The 17,857-nt window shown below is 42.2% G+C and overlaps 1 protein-coding gene across 9 annotated transcripts in view; it reads right to left on the bottom strand.

Moving 5' to 3' along the window:
• The window catches only part of ZNF407 (zinc finger protein 407), a 340,478-nt gene that overhangs the window by 315,477 nt on the left and 7,144 nt on the right, over nucleotides 1–17,857 (bottom strand). Inside the window, exon 1 of one of the 9 annotated variants that reach the window (XM_042838474.1) lies at nucleotides 15,602–15,684. The exons of the other annotated variants lie outside the window; for them this stretch is intronic. The gene's annotated coding sequence lies outside the window, so the exon portion shown is untranslated. Of the gene's footprint in view, nucleotides 1–15,601; nucleotides 15,685–17,857 lie in introns of those variants that run through there. 9 annotated transcript variants of the gene reach the window in all.

Below are 17,857 nucleotides of genomic sequence, written 5' to 3'. Positions count from 1 at the left end.
TCTTTGGTAGACATATCTACAGAAATGACAGCTAGTATTATTGTTAACTAAAATATACGCTTGTTAGGATATACATGTTTACATATATGCATGTATCAAATGAAGGTAGTTTCAGTGTTAATACGCAGTAACATGTGCAATTTTATCTATTAGCTTATTACATGGAGACAAAACCTCTTTCTCTGTACAAAGAAATAGAAGTGAGCACACCAAGTCTTTCAACTCAATCCTGTAAGACATATGAAATCCTGACTTTCTTTTCAGTTCTCATTTTCCAGTTAAGTTCCTTAAATGAGGCAGAGAGGGAGGAGGGGAAGAATGGGCAAAGTGGGGGCTGCTTCTCATTTCAGAAGGGCTCTGTGCTGTAGATGCTGCCCCTAATCCCTGTCACAGTACGTTAGCTCTCCAGTACACTTAGCAGAGCATAAGCAGCAGCTTCATTTCTTTGTATGACTTTTATCTCTAACAAAGACAAAGTAATATCCATCATTAGAAATTAGTTCAAAAAGATGACAGCTGTACACAGTTCTCAGCTACATAGGTGATAAACCTTTAACACTCAGTGGAAAGGCTGCATGTCAAATTATGCCTTTTCCCCTCAACAATTTCTTACAATACACGAAGCAATCACAATATTACTGCCATCTCCTCTGCAGCAGGGAGGGTGATTTTCTCCCCGATAACCTCAGATGATTGTCACCAAGACTTAAACCAAGCAAAGCAGTGCAAAACTGTTACTTGTTTTCAATTGCATGAACTCATGCTTCAGCTGAAGTCACTGAACACCCTTTAAAGCTCCATACTTCTGCACGCTGAAAGGTTCAAGAGTTTACCATTGAATTTTACTCTAATTTCTATCACTGACTGTGACAACAGATGGAAGAAAATAAAAGACAGCAATGGGAGGCATCCAGATGTTATGGTGGCACACAATATGAGATGAGACAAAAACTGTTGCTGCCTTCTGCAGTGTCTGTAACGAGCTACTTTGATAGCACAACATGGAGCTTCTTCCCTTCACAGTCCCCACACTCTTTGCCCGTGCTGAGCCATAGAGCTACAAAAGGTGCCATTGCTCCAGCCATGGAGAGAGAGAAGCAGAAAGCTGAGAGCAAGAGCAGCACCCGCTTCACACTGCAGCCTGGGCAGAGCAGGCAGATCTTCCCAAGCAAGGTCCAAACCAGGGAGATTGGAAGGAACCGGAGAGGATAAGGGACACCACCATCACCTGCAAACCCTAACTAACCTCATGTACGCAGAATTCACAACGCTGATACTTCGAAACAAACAGCAGGAAGGTTTCAAATGCCACTGCTGATCAATAGTGTCCAGTTCTCCCACATATGTCTGTGTCAATGCAACAAATATTGTGCCTACCTAAGGCCCTGAAACTTCATTACCTTCCAGAATTAGCAAGATACTTGAGCACAGGCTCAAGTTTCAGAATGATTCCGACTAGCTCTGAAGCCAGGCACAAATGTTCAGGTGCGTTCCCAAACAAGGATTCAACTAGCAGTGAGAATTTTCATTTCTCCTTGAGGAACAGAGGATGCAGTGCAGTTGCACTGGGTACCACGTTCACTATCTACACTTTAGTATCTACAAAAATTAGGCAGCTTTATTCTGTTCTATCTAAAAGCTACATCTTGCTTATTAGTTTTCTATTACCTGGATATTTGGTCCAAAATCTTTTTGTTATTTTGAGGTATATCATGCAACCACAGTGCATTTTCTTCAGTTTATCAGAAAACCATACCTTCAGTCAGGACCCCAAACCATCAAAGACCTCACTGAAAAACATCAGAAACAGGGGCCAGGATAAGTCTTCTCTCCCAGCAGCAGCGCCTAAAGCTGAAGTGCTCAGGGTTTACATCAGTAGCAGAGTGGAAAAACAGGTGCCAGAAAATCCAGTGATCCCCATCACTGCTTCCTCCTCCCCAGATCCCTTTTGGACAAGCAGCTCAAGCGAGTGCAGCAGTCCCATGGATCCTTTCCAGACAAGCTCCCTGCACCGCACACCAGCAGGGCTGCCTGATTTGTCCCCATAGATGGGGACCTTGGGGAGTGGAGCTTGTGTATGTTGCCTCTGTTCCCCTATATATCACACTGCATTGGGAACACATTAGGAGAGTGTTATTACTAAAAATACTACTAATTCCCTGAAAAGCACGGAGTTAAAAATCAATCTTACAAACTTTCTCCAGATCAATAGGTTTTAATGAACAAAGAAAACATATTCTGCAGTGACAATGGGCAAGCTCACAGAGACCAAGCTAGAGTAAGAAATTACTGCTGTCCCAATATTTCCTTAGAGAAAAAAATTGACATACTACTAAGTAGGCTATCACTCAGTTCAGGCTCCACAAGGGTCTGGAGGACCACAAGCTTACCAGCTTACCTGCATGATGATTTATAAGAGAGGGCAGCCAGGATACAAAGCCAGTTCTCACCACCACAGACAGGGCAGCACTTTGGCTCCTGAGCCTCAGCTCACTGAGCAAGGGAGCCACACCAGCCCAAACTACAGGCTGAATTTCTCTGATGGAGGAATACAGACACAAAGTGCGCTGCACGCCAGACAGGCTGCCTGCTTCCTCTACCAAAGGGTACAGGCACAGTCTATTTTACTCTCAGGTGGTAAAAAGAGTATTTAATCCCATGTTTCACTCACCAGTAGCCATTTTCCTGGTATTCATTCTATGAAATTAAAAAGTTCCACTGGATTTCTTGTTCTAGCTGTAATCATCAGTGGAAAAAAAGAATCTAAAACAAAGCTTACAAAAAACAAGGGCGAAAATGTCTTTATCTTTTCTGAAGTAGAAGATAACGTTAAGCATGCTGTCTCATTGCATTTTCCAAAACACTCAACTACTACATCCTACTTTTCCAAAGCTGATTTTTCTGTTTTCCAGTAAATTCCATAAATATTTGATAATCAAATCCAAGTTCTGTTTTGTCAGCTCTGCAGCCTTCCCCTGTAGATCCTTTCACTTTTTACATGAAACAGGAAAGGAATTCATTTCTAACAGTTCCCTGTGATTCTATTTTGTGATTAACAAACATCATTTCCGAGCACACACCATTTTTCAAGACTGTAATATATGATACATTTTCTATAAAGTAAACAATACAGAAGATTTTCTTTGTTAAACCTCTGTGACAGCACAAGTCACGGCAATATAAATACGCAAAGGTTCCTATTAAAACAACCATTATACCTTTCTCATCAAACTCATTCTGCATTATCATGCTTAGGTGATCTAAGTATTCTTAGAGGCACATACAGGAAAATAAATAAATATCCCTTTAGCAGCAAATTCCTCACCAAATCCCCTCCCAGAGAAGTCTACACTCGGGCTCTCAGCTACTTCAGAAGGCAGCCTACTGCCATTAGTGTTATAAATAAAAAGAATGCACACAAAACTTCTACATTCAACTCAAGTCACTGCAAAGAGGGCATTTGAAAGTCAAGATATTTCTTTAAATGCTTAAAAAGAACTCAGAAAGTATGTCAGATAGCCAGCTTTCATTATTTTATTTCCTAGAACTGTTATTCACAATTGAAAACAGTGACACAAAAATACGTTTTTGCTACCAAAATTAGTTCTTATTTAGAAAACTCAATTAAGAATGAAAAATTAAGTGACATTAGCCTATTTTTAATAACTTGCAGATTTTTAAAGTGCCCAATTATAAAAGAAAAAGGGACTACAGAATAAAGATAGCAAATACACAAATTCAAGGCTATTAAAAGGCAGACACATGAGCTCCCATGTATCTTGTGCCATTGGTAAAAAGGTTGTTTTATTATCAGTGTAACTAATCACAATGAAGCCATCTCTTACAACTAAAGTCATTATAATGAATTTTCTTTACAGCTACAGAGAAATGGGATTTGCTGTTCCATATCAAACTAGAACAGGCTGTATAAATTTTTCTTCATATTTACTGTTAAATGTAATTTTTATCTATAAAATCAGCCATGAAATATTAAAAACTGAAACAACAGAATTTATATCCTTTACTTAATTTAGTTTAAACGGTCTATTCACTAAAGAGAGGGAAAGAAGGTTACATATGTATTATAGCACGCCCTCCCCTCTCCTCTCTAAGCATTTCCATTATAAACCCCTTAGTTTTTGGGATTTACAACCGGGCTGTAAAAACTCACTGCACACTTAGAGTTGGTACACTTTTCCTCTTACAAATTCAAAAACTATATAAATAAAGACATTCCAGGAGCAAGATGAAAAAGCAACGGAGAGAAGAAGAAAAGCAATCGGAGTCGGAACTTTCAGGCTCAGGCACCAATATCAGCCGAGGAAAGGCCATGCAGCCCCCAGTTGCTCTGCCTACCACCTTCACACAAAAGTGTCCTGGAGGGAAGGAGAGAGGAGGGGCCTTGGCAGGTTGAGGAGCCAGCACTCACCCCAGGGAGATAAAGCACAGCCCCTTGGTGCACCCTGCCCACTGTGCTCAGCCAGGGCTCCAGCTGCGCCTAACTAACCTTATTCATCAGCAAAGGCTCACTCCTAGTCATTCCTTGACTAACCTGTTAGGGCAGTACAAGTGGCGTGCTGCCTGAACGGTGAACAGTATGTTTAGAAAGTCATTGGTCCTCTGCAGTTTGGGGGTGGTCATGGTCCAAAACAGAGCCTTTGGTAAGGAAAGGTTCAGACAGCTGCTTTAAGGACAATGCTTTCTTGCTATTTTTTTTGTTTGAACTCCTTCTAACTCTATGTACAGTTTCAAACTGTAGGATTTGATTCTTCTCACCTCGTGAAAAACTACTAATAACATTAAGGCCAAAAAGTTAGCAAAATACGGACAAGGTCTGTACATGTTTAGCAACATCTGCTTTATCCACAGGTAAGAGGAGAGTCAGTAAAGGATGAGGGAGAAGCAGAGACCTTTCCCTCTCTTTGCATTCACCAAGAAGGTGTCTTCTGCCTCCTGTGTCACCTGATTCCCCAGAGGACTGGAAATAAAAATTACTGACCCAGATTAACTTCTGCATCTTACAACCACGTCCATCTGAACAAAGGAAGAGACGAGAACTCACGGCGTAAGAAAAACGGGGTCAGAGTATTCTTTCACACAAAAGGAAACAACATTCCTAAGAAAAAACAGTAGGGGTGATTTGGTACATTTCAAAAATGTTTGGAAAGAGCAGATGCTGTGCTAATTTCAGATTACCTGCACGCAGACAGTGGAAGATATTTCTGAAATATTTATACATAGAAACGTGGTAGGAAGGTTTTATCTCCACACTCTTCTGCCATACACTCAAAAGTTATACATGAGCAAAAAGAACTGCAAGGTAAGAATGTTAAGGATCTAATAATGATATCACATGGCAGAGCTCCTTCAGGTGGAGAAGAAAGATGGTCAGCACAGTACTGAACTCAAGAAAGCAGAGCTCTTGTATGAGGTAACCTGGGCAAAAGGAAGAGCTAACGCTGACTGCTACCAGCACGCTCTTTACCACTCACAAATGGGGACAGCCCTGGTCCTGCACCCTGACATGCCAGCTGATGAAAGTGTTCTGCTATCCAGAAGCAGGCACTTAGCAAAGCCAAAGGGAGCTGCTTGATAAGGTTATGTCCAAGCGTGCACATCTCATGTACAGATTAGTAAGTTTCCATGATGATGCACTAAAAATCCACATTTCCTCTAAGAGTATTATTATTTTTCATATCAAAAAGCACAGGCACTAAGGGTATTTATGTTAGAATTTATTGTATATATTTATTCTCCAAATGAATAGGAAATAAGTATTCATTTCAAAAAGGTATTGATGAAATATGAGCAAACACAAAGTACTTGCTCTACCCTTCAGCATTTCTTAGTAGCAAGACGCTGAAAGTGCATTAGGAGCACTCTGTAGAGCTATTCAAACAAATACTTACATAAAAGAGAAACCTCAACAATATGTCATTTAATTCTAAAGCACACTCTACAACGTACTGGAATTTGGGGGAGTATTAGTCTTGAAAATGTCTTTAAATTTTCCTTATTTGGAATCAGTGGCATAGCTGCGTTCCATACACACTGTTGCATTGTTTTAGTCAGCCGACCTGCTAAATAATTAAAAACAAGCAGGGTCGAGCTTCAGGCTGACCTGCAGTGACTCCTGCATGTATTCTCAACATTACCACAAGCACTGAATGCCATTGATCTTCAGCTTCTAATAACTGATTAAAGAATACTGCCCTGTAACAGACTATGAGCTAAAATCATAGTGCTGAAGTGTGCATTTTCAAAAAAGTGGCTTATAGTTCAAGATTTAAAATGCAAAGTTTCCATTATACTTAATAATTAAAATGCATGCTGTGTTATGGTTACATTTGGTGACTGGATTAGTAGTACCCCAACTGAGTTAAACAATGCTTTTTTCCTATTAGAGCTCATATTACCATATCATCTATTTGTTTAAGAAAAGGAAGAAAAAAAGCACAGCGAGAAAGAAGGAATAAAAAGGAAATATGAATATCAAACATACTGAAAGACAGCGAGGACCAAGGTAGCAAGAAGACCTGGCATCAGCAAAATATACACCAGCTGAAAGTGGAGAAGCTGAAATATCTAGGCACTTAAAGTATGAAAACTTCCTTATGAAAAAGAATATTCTCCATTTGTCAATGAGGTTCAAAGCAAATGCTTTAAATCTTACTCTGTTTTCCTGGATTCAGTCATTACAAATTTAAGGAATACAGACATCACTGCCAAAGAGCGGACTCTCTCAGGCTGTCAACTTCTTAATCAGGGTCTCTGACTTCACTGGGAAGTGTGAAATTATGTAATTATTTATGCTTGGCAATTCTGATGGTTTAGACAATTCCAGCACTCTGAACATCTTCTTTTATCAAGCAAAATTCCTACTGCAATGTTATTTCAGGGAATATAGCACTTTTTCTTTCTGTGCTCCCTAGGTGTTTTCTTCAAACAAAATTTAAGTATCTATGTGAAGTATTTCACCTGTTCCAATACAGAGACCATTGAGTTTTGAAACATAATTTACAATGAAAAATAACTAATAAAAAAAAAAAAAATCCTAATGAAACCATGGCTACAGTGACATCAACTGCAGTTTTCTTAGCACTCTCAGTTAGATCAGATGCTATCCCAAGCTCTGCCATTACAAACCTATAGACTGCTGTGTACTTACAACAAACAAATCCTACTTGACCTTGTAAATAGTCATATTCCCTACATATCTGTACTTCCGTACAACATCTATATAAAATTTCAGAGATATCAATTTTAATTATCTTTGTATCAGTAGCAGACTAGAAGAAAGGCCTGAATGCTTGCCCACCTCTTCTTCTGTAGTAGTGCCTAATGAATTACTTCTACTCACATGCCTCCTCCTCCTCAGAAATCTGCCCTGAGCAGGATACCCCTTGTGAAAGGTATTTACCCTTAGCATGCAAAATACAAACATAGCCATATTCTTTGGCCAAAAAACGTCAATGCAGTTTAGTCAACCTCTACCATTGATAACAGTAACACCAAAAACCATAATGATGATAACAAGGAAGAAAAGTAGGTATTCCTTCAAGTCAGCCTCCACCTGCAAAGCTGAGGATGTTTTTCACACGGAAATGAAACCAGGCAGCCTGAACACAGATGCCAAATAGCATTCTGAGGTGTTTTCTTTTCCTCTCCCAACAACTGTCTATCATGCCTAACAATCTTGTGCCCCACAAGGGCTCCTGGGCTCCAAGAGAAGTTGCTCCTTTTGTCCTACCAGACACAGGCTCTGGAGCAGCAGAAAGGAAACCTCCAAACTCCTTTTCCTCCCTTTCTCTTCAGCCCCTTCCTCTCCTTGCTTCCTCATTTCACCATCCCTACTGCACTTCCTCTGGGTGACACAAAGAAAATCAAACAGGAAGCAAATCAATTAGGCCTCCTGTACCTGTCAGCAGAGGCACACACAAAGAATGCCATGAAAATACTTCTCAAGAGGTTTCAAGCTACCCAGAGTTAGAATAGCTGCCAAATTCACAAATCTGTAGCTCTGAGAATGGAAGTCTAATCACAAGCAATAATAACAGATGCTTTTTCTCATAGCTACAAAGTTCCCAGTACCAGCACAAAAGAACGCATTACAACACCTCTGCTCTAAAAGCAAGCTCAGAGGTTTCTTGGGTCAAAAAGGTCCAATTTTATTTCTTTGTTTTTCTATACGCAAACTGTGAGATGGAGAGCTTGTGTCAGGTCCTGATTTTCATCATTTTGACGCAAATTGAAAAAATTCTGTTAAACTGAATGGAGATACTCCGATTTATATTCAAGTAAATGACATAAAATTCTAGTCCCAGGTTTTCTTTCCTTCCTGATTAAATTACATTAATGTACACTCAAAACAACTACTGCTAGTCATACTATATTTTTGAGCAGAAAAGCTTAACCGCTAACAAAACATCACAAGCACACATACATGAAGTCTCCGGGTGTCTTTCATATTTCTGAAGCCTTGCAACAGTAACCAACACTGCTGTGTGTGAGCAACAACATATCGTCCTAAACATGGGGCACAAATGAATCTGCTACCCATCAGGAAAAGTCCTATATGCTGCTGTCTTTCCCTAAGATACCTTTTATTAACCTCACATGTAAATCATATCTCAAAAAAAACATAACATTCTTTTCCTACACAGAAAGCACCAGGAAAAGGCCCAAATACTGACTACTGCATCTTCTCATTGTTAAAAGGTTTGACACAGTATTTATTGCTATATTACCCCTAATTAGCAGTTTAAGCTTGTTAACAAGAAGAGTTCTTTTCATTTAAGATAAATAGGAATTATCTTTCCATTGTATAGGTAAAACTTGTAAATAGGACAGCTCATAAATTCTAAGATGAGAGTAACTAGGAAACTATTCATTAAGGCTTGTGTTATAAATTCAAAACATGAAGCATAACATGCTTAAAGAAGGTTTCATTTTTAAAAGCATTCATTAGGCTCTCATCTTCAAGTCTCAGACTTGTAAATAATTTAAAATGAAAATTTGAACAACAGGGAGGAAAAAAAAACAAATGCAATTCAAATCATTCCATTGTTATACCAATAGAACTGCAAACAATAGAAAATAAGTTGGCAGATCTTGATGAAAACATCCATAAAACATTTTTATGCAGCGTATCTTTGAACTTAGATATTATGCTACCACTGGATCCAGTCCAAAAATAAATTAGCTTTGACTTACAACAATCAGGCAGTGCCCAGTACAGGATACATGTGCTGAACTAGTAATTCTGACTATTCAATGCACTTTACTCTGCCGCTGCCAAAATAAACAAGTTGCAGCTTACAGAATCACAGAATTACCAAGGTTGGAAAAGACTTCCAGGATCATTTAGTCCAACTCTCTGCATTCCACCAATATTTCCCCACTGACCACGTCCCTCAGTGCCACATCCACACGGTTCTGAATGCCCGCAGGGACAGTGACTCCTCCACTTCCCTGGGCAGCCTGAGTCACTGCCTCACCGCTCTTTATGAGAAGGAATTTCTCCTTATGTGCAACCTGAACCTCCCTTACATGAATGCTTTTAAGAATTTTTATTGTTCCATTTTGGCTTTTTAGAAATGTATATCCTACTAACAATTTATACGAAGTAAGGTGAGAAAACCCCCTCCTTTGAGAGACTAAGATACATCCACATTTGTCTCACATGGGCAGCATGTGAGGAACAGCTGCCCGGAACAGCATTTACTGCATCAGTATTGAAAACTGGAGCTGAAGACAAATGTAACAAATCTAACAAAACAAAACACTGGGATCACTGCTGTCCTTCCTGCACATCCAGTGTCTCAAATTCAACGTCAAGACTCACCTGCAGAAGGCGTGTTACATAGTGAGGAACTAGAAGGAAGCAATTATTTTTCTTTGTTGTACGTATGGAATTTGGAATATATTTTTCCCAAGAACAATCCATCTGAAATATCATATGCTATATCTCACTTAAACACACAATGGAAGACAAGCCTGCAACAGGCACTCCTTTCTTCTCATTAGCAGACGAAGGAACTGCAGAAGACAAGAGTGTTGCATTTCCATGCCATGTTTCTCAAGGAGAAAGATGTGCACGCTGCTGCACATCAAGTGGAAGTCAATACTGCTCCTCAGAAGCTCCGAGCTCAGTGCACACACCACGCAGCACGCACCTGCACCACAACTCTGCTGTGCAACTGCGGAACACAAGCAGTAATTCAAAGAATCATAGATTTGTCTAAGTTGGAAGGGACCCTTAGAAGTCATCTAATCCAACTCCCCTGCAATGACCAAGGACACCTAGAGCACAATCAGGTGGACTCTGACACTTCTCGCAAGCTCTGGGCGTGCAGAGTGTGTGTCACTCTTGGAGCACACACACATTATGGCCAAGGTGGTGACTGTTAGGAACACCCAAACTGCCCATAGACCCAAACTGCCCACAGGGAACAGATGCCAGGCAGCACATTGCAGCAGTATGATGCTTTCTACAGAAAGCTGGCACAGCAAGGTCATCCCTGTTCTGCTTTTCTTCAAGCACAAAAGCAGGAGGTGCCAACTTGTTCTGCACTTCCCTCACCAGATGGCAGGCAGGCTTCATTCTGCCAAGGTGTGTCTTAAAACCAGCTCTGGGTGGCTTAGCTCATGCCTTTACAGCAAACATTCTGACAACTTACCAGAAGCAAATAAACCAGCCGCTAACCCACACAGGGTAGAAATGAGCAGGCTACAGAGCAAGTCCAAACATAAGAATCTGTCTTGTGTAACAAAAGATATAGAGCCGCGCTGGAGCTTTAAGGCGATCTAAATGGCACACACACCGTTTGTTTCTTTGTTTCAATCAGAATTCTTTTGAAGATCCCATGCTTTCAACATTCTTGCTTAAATGTTTCCTAATAATGTATTTTACAACACATTACTGTATAGATTCCAAACAAAAACAATGCACAAAACAGTGATTTATAAGTAAGTCAATAATTTTGTATTACTGTTTAAACAGTCACAGAATGGATAAGATTGGATAATTGCAATGAATTTTAACATTTAAATACCTTTGTATCCATCCTTTGACACAGACTTCTGAAATGTCAAAAACGGGGCTGAGTACAGCACAAAAATTTGTTTTTAACTACAGAGAAACAAAGAAGTATCAGACAGGGAAGTATCTGTGCGCATGTCTGTAGCAAAAAAGTCATCTATAGAGGTGCATATGCCTAGATCTAGATCATTGGAACAGCATACACCTAAACTGCTTCACATAACCCCTTAATGCCTCTTAGAAATGCCATACACCCCCCTAACAACTTAAATCTCTTCTCCTTTGAGGACAGGCTGAAAGAGCTGGGCCTGTTCAGCCTGGAGAAGAGAAGATTCTGGGGAGACTTCATGGCAGCCTTCTGTTGCCTGCAGGGAAGCTGGGGAGGGACTCTGCTCTGGAGTGTAGTGATACAACAAGGAGGCTTTAAACTAAGAGGGGTATGGCTTTGGTAAGAACTAAAGGAGAAATTCTTTACTGAGAGTGCAGTGAGACGCTGGCACAGCTGCCCGGAGAAGCTGTGGTGCCCCATCACTGGAGGCACTCAAGGCCAGGTTGGATGGGGCCCTGGGCAGCTGAGCTGGTGGGGGGCAGCCCTACCCATGGCACGGGGTGGAGTTGGGTGGGCTTTGAGGTCCTTTCCAACCCAAGCAAAGTGAGTTTTAGACTTAGGAAATGCAGAGGCAATTGAAATTTACTCTTGTACTGTAAAGGACCAAAAAAACCAAGAACATCTGCAACTTCCCAGCCCAGTTAAATATAACCCAGGAAGTTACAGACGGCAGTTCAGTAGTAGCCAGAATACCTAGAGAAAAGGTCATCCTGCAGTAGAACAAGGACAAAAAATAAAAATAAAAATAAAAATCAGTGATCAATAACTCTTAAAGCAGCACTGGAAAGCAGACTTGAGTCTTGCAAGCAAGCATTTTTCTTTTAGGACATCACAACTGTTTCTAAACGAATCTAGGGTTATTTCTTCATAAAGAAGCACGAGTTGCTAGTGCGTACTATAATTTTATTTTTTGCATTGAGGAAAGAAGCTTATTAGACTTCACTGTGCTCCAGAGCTACAGATGGCTGCTCTTTTTTGTGAGTTTGGGATATCTTCCTCTAGTCTGGTTTCACTCAAAACAGTTTTTTTTTTACAACCATGATCAGTTTGAGAGCTTGTGGGTTAAAATTAGGGACCAGACCAATAAAGGACATCCAGTGGTCTACCAAAGTCTACCCAAACAAGGGTAGCCTGTTGATGAGGCCTTGCTTCTTCTACAAGAAGAGAAGCTCTCACCCTGATTGGGGATTTCAACCATGCAGATATTTGTTAGGTTTTCCTAACAAATTCCTAACAAATGTTTTCATCACAAGCTGCAAGCAATCCAAGAGCACCTCTCCTATGAAGACAAGGTGAAGAACCTAGTTTCTGAGAAGACATCTTTATGGCCTTCCAGTACATGATGGGATCCTATAATCAGAAGGGGGAACAGCTCTAAGCTAAAAAAAAGAGGAGATTCAGGTTAGATGTTTGGAAGAAATTCTTCACTCACATGACAGTGAGGCACTGGCACAGGCTTACCGAGAAGTTGTGGCTGCCCGATCCCTAGACATATTCAAGGCCAAGTAGGATGGTGCCCTGGGAATCCTGATCTGTGGTTGGCAAACTTTCCCTATGGCAGGGGGTTGGAACAAGGTGATTTTTAAGGTCCCTTCCAACCTAAGCCTTTGTGTAACCCAGCAGGCAGCTCAGTGTCACACAGCCGCTCACTAAACCTCACCAAGTAGGAAGAGAAAGAGAATTAGAAATAAAACAGTGAGCTGAGATGAAGACTGTTGACTAAGACAGAAGAGGAAAACAGAAACAAAAATGCAAGGATAACAAAATGTATAGCTACCAATGCAATTAATCATCACCTGCTGGCTGATGCACAATACCAACGCAACACAAGATTCCACCCTACTGACCAAAGCCCAGCACACACAGTCACACCTCCAGCTAGTACTACACAGCTTTATGGCCTCCCACATGTGGTGTCACACGGTATGGAATGATTCGTGGCCTAATTATGGCCACCTTTCCTGACTCCATCCCACCTCACCACCCGCTTCCCCCAAAATCCCCCCTCAGCCTGTGCTATGAAAGGCAGTGACTCTTCCCTGTTGAGCGGCTCTGCCCATTCAGCAGCAACCACAAGTGGTGAGACATTAACACTGCTTTGGTGAAACCAGGACAACCATATCATGTGCTCCAAGACATCTCTATGGCACAAATTAAAGCACTGTAAGTGGAAACAATCCAGAAATATGTTTTAAAAGTGCAATCTTCCTCCTCATAAAAATGTATCCTTCAGAATGTTACCCCCTGAGAAGTGATACTACCTATTTCCCTATCTTTTTAACCAGTTTACAGTAAACAATTTTATTCTTTATCCCATGGAAAGCCAGCTTATGATCATTTAGAAGAATGAGATCAAAATCTTCTCGAAAATTCAAGTGCACAACATCAGTAAGATCTTCCTTCTTCAGATCTGACACTCAGTCATTCAAATGGGTGGTGCTGTCTCATCGACTCCTTTCATTCCTTCAGTACCAAAGCCAAAATAAGCAACAGATTCAATGATAATGAATAGTTTCGTGATGTTACACATGAGTTGTCCTAGAATTCAGCAAGAATCCATGCTTTTTCCTCTCAGAAGGCCAGAACCCATTCATACCACAATATTTCTTTTTGTAACATAACACAGCTTCAAACAGGATTAGGTAGAGGTATAGAGGTATGTGTGCTGCCATTAATCTCAGTGTTTGGACATCGCACCACAGATGACAGAATCCTGACTGTGAAAAGTATTCTTTCTCTAGCTAAATTGCTGAACAGAATGGAAAACCTCCAGACATATTTAAAGTAAATGCACAGAACGTGCCATATCTGTTCTGGAAGTATATATCCTTTGCTGGCAATAGAGAAACAGCACTGGCCAGAAACAATATCACCAGAATTCATAGTTCCTGAGCAGCAAGGTAGGCACAACTTCTGCCTGCAAAGTAAAAGTTTGGAAGTTCTGCATATGAGAAACTCGAAATCAAGACACTTCTTTATTTTTTGCTTCTTTACTGGTTTTATGCATACATGCTAATACATTCCTTGAGCTTTTGTTTTAGCATAGTCCAATAAGACAAACAAACAAAAAGCTTTGCAAGAAAAATAGGTGCATTTTTTATTTAAATTTTTATGAACGCGCTTAATGCTGTACCGACATTTGGTGGGAAGGCCACAGACTAAAGATTAAACCATTCTGGCATTACCAAGTTCTGACAATCTGGGCCAGGCAACACTTAGGAACTGTGAACACCAACCCCAGCGCTTTGGCAGGATATCCTGGGAGCAACCAACAGGTGACATAAAAGAACATCTAGAGTACCGTTTTGAGAAAACTTCAGCTTCAGAACAGGGCAAGGTCTTAGAGAGACACAGCAGAGGACTGGAGCCAGCCCAGGGCTGCCCTGGACTGCACCTGGAGCTTCTATGCGCACAGAGAGCAGGGGAGGTGACCTGCAAGCTCAGGGCTGGTGTCACTGTAAAACTCAGTATGTGCACAGTGTTTTACTGCAAAATATATACGTGCAACAGCTAATTGTAAGAGCAGTGCTTTCTCCCTCTCACATCCCTCATGGAAAATGTAACTGTCACATCAAAACTGTTAGTAAAACTTTGCAAGCCTGCCCTTGGGTCCCATTTCCTCCTCAGGCATGGAACATCCCGAGTTGCTTCCGCGACAGAGCTCTATAGCCCTGCCTCTTGTGCCAGCCTACTACTAATTCACTCTAAGATCTTAATGGTTCACCCCACATCTCTTCCTAGCACTAAGCACCACCAGCGAGGCGTGCTGCACGTTTCCTATGCGGGTCCATGCCCACGAAGAACCGCTGCCATCAGTTCTGCTCGCCTCAGTGCGCTCTGAAGGGAGCCGCAAGACCCCGAGCCATCACCCCCCGCACACACAGAGCGGGGCTCCCCAGAGCCGTCGGCGGGAGGCGCCCCAAACCCACCGCATCGCGCCTGCGCAGAGCCGAGCCCAGCCGCGCCCAGCCACCGCTCACGCAGGCGCTCAACCGTCGCCGTGCGGCCCATCGGCCGGCAGCGTCCCCGCGTGACGGAGGAAACAACGGCCGGCTGAAGCCCACCGCCCCCCCCCTTCGCTGCCCTCCTCTCCCCCCTCCTCCGCGGTCCGCCGCAAAGGAAGAGCAGAAGTTCGGCTCCGGCGGGCAGCCAATCGGAGCTCAGGACGTTCATCCCGCCCCCGACGCGCCGGCCACTCAGCGCGCTTCGAGGCACGAACGCGCGAGCGGATTGGCTCCGCCGAACGCTGCTGGCCGTCCGCCCACCAAGAGCAAAAAAAACGACGGTAGCACAGAGGCCCAAAAAGCCCGAGGGAAGACGGCGAGCAGGCCGCAGGCCAACCGCGGCCCGATACCCCTACGGGCAGCGCCCGCGAGAGTCCGAGGTGACCGCCCGCCCCGGGCCTCCGAACGGGGAGGCGAAACAGCCGCGTGCCAGCCGGCCGAGCTTACCGCACGGGGGGAGCCGTCCGCCTCCGCTTGTGGTGATCTTGGTCACAAGTGGCGCGCCGTAGATTCGCCGCGTTACGTCACGACGCAGGGGTAGGGGGGCGGGCGAAGCCCCGCTCACGTGACTCGGCACCGGGGCGGGAGCTTGAGGCGCGGCCGGCGCGAGGGCTGTCGCGTGGCGGTGAGGGCGCGAGGGGGTGCGAGCAACGGCCGCGCGCAGGGGCGGCCCCGGCGTGTTACGCTGCGCGGGGGGTTGGCGCCGGGTTCTGCTGAGCCGCGGGGAGCGGTCTGTGGAGCACGTCCACGTTTTGTTGTCTGGTGAAGAAAGCACTCAAACACTTAGTAATTCTTCCCTTTTTAAAGTCAGGTGGTTAGTTAAACACCGAAAGGAAAGCGGCATAACCTAAAGAGCCAGACGTCGCAGAATCATAAAATTTGAGTTGAAAGGGATCTTTGAAGGTCATTTTGTCCAATTCTCCTGCAGCGAACGGGGACACCTACAGCTGCATCAGGTTGCTCACCACGCCGTCTAGCCTGACCTTGAGTATCTCCAGGTGGGGGGCATCCACCACCTCTCTAGGTAACCTGTGCCAGTGCCTCATCACTCTTACCTTAAAAAAAAAAAAAAAAAAAAAAAAACTTATGTCCAATATAAATCTCCCCTTGTTTAGTTTGAAACCGCTTTTCCTTGTCTTGTCACTGGAGGTCCTGCTGAGGAATCTGTCCCCTTCTTATAGCCCCCTGTAGATACTGACCCAGAACGTTCTCCAGGCTGAACAACCCCAGCTCTCAGCCTGCCTTGACCATGGAGGTGTTGTGTCACTTGGATCGTCTGTGGTGGAAAACAGTTGCTCTTTCCCAGCTGCTTAAGGTTTTTAAAATAAAGGTCTGCCACTTACATTCTGATTACACAGCCTTTTTTTAGTAAATCCTATTTAAGTTAAACGTCATTTAGCATTCTTGAAAGCCAGTGGGTGGTAGCAGTAGAAGAGAGGAGACTTAACCTATGTTTGGAGTTTTGCCTATTTCATACCCTCTACAAAATGCATTGCCAGGCTTCCTAATTAGGCATAACAACTTTGTTTCATTTAGCCAACATGCCATTGGCTAATTTATTACCCATACAACTCAGAGATGCTGGCTCTGTGGTATGTTGTAAGGGCCACGAATGGTTTAAGGACAGGCAGTCTCTATAGCCTGAGGCCTGAAACGATTGCAATTGCAGAATCATAGCCTGGCTTGCATTGGAAGAGCCTTCGCAGCCCACCCAGCCCCATCCCCAAAGGATTTTTTTTTTTTGTCCAGTACTTAAGGGTTGTAGTGCATATTTTAATTATCCTTTATCTAATAACGAATCTAAAGAGAGGAAGACTCCCTGAGTTTGGTACAGATATATTAGGATATAGATGTATATGTACCTTTACAACAACATTTAAGTACTTTTGTAGACTCTGAAGCCTACAGAGAGACTGTAGGAAGTCACTGGTGATTTAAAAATTATCTAATTAAGAACAGTTTAACCGATAACAGCATAATTGTTCCTGATTTTTTAAGAATGGAAAAACAACAAAGCAACGTTTTTATGTCCTCCAGGTTTAGTTTCTCTGCATTTCACACGTTTCTTTTATATTTCTAGAAATTTCTGAAGATCTGCATCTCAAGTAACATCTGTACTTAAATGTAGTACCCAGGACAGCATCAGGTATAGCCTGAAGAGGGAGCCGTTAGTATTGTAAAAGCAGCAATAAATGCACAGCAGCTACTAATTAAAGGAAAACTAAATCTGTAACAATAAATAAATAAATAAATAAGTTTATATTAAATGTTTACAGACATGCCTACATTTAACACTTTGATTTAGATACATACATAATTAAAGTCCTGCTGCAAATTAAAACGCCTGTTCTTTATTCTGAAATATACGGGTTAAAATATATCAAAATACAAACTAAATAAATATGCCAATGGTTAAGTAGTTAACATTTCATTTTTAAATGAAATGTGAGCATAGAATGTATTTAATTTCTAAGAAAAAGTGACATTAGGAATGATTCTGTAGTTGCTGTATTCCTTCAACATCAAAATAGCTATTTCACTAGAAATGCTGCTTATTTAGAGTAGTACTGGAGTTACACAGTACCTAGCTGTGTAACCTAAGCAGGAAAGGTAGACAGAATTATAATTTTCTGTGCTCATTCACATACAAGAAACAGAAAGCTTTATCTCATTTAGGATGAGAAATGCAGTCACAATAATCAT

Source organism: Centrocercus urophasianus, unplaced genomic scaffold (genome assembly GCF_019232065.1).
Source record: "Centrocercus urophasianus isolate 14NV4802_14NV808 unplaced genomic scaffold, USGS_Curo_1.0 seq_11, whole genome shotgun sequence".
In the NCBI taxonomy this organism is placed as follows: domain Eukaryota; kingdom Metazoa; phylum Chordata; class Aves; order Galliformes; family Phasianidae; genus Centrocercus; species Centrocercus urophasianus.
The sequence above is the reverse complement of the archived record's forward strand: the minus strand, read 5'-3'. Positions and strand labels throughout refer to the sequence as shown.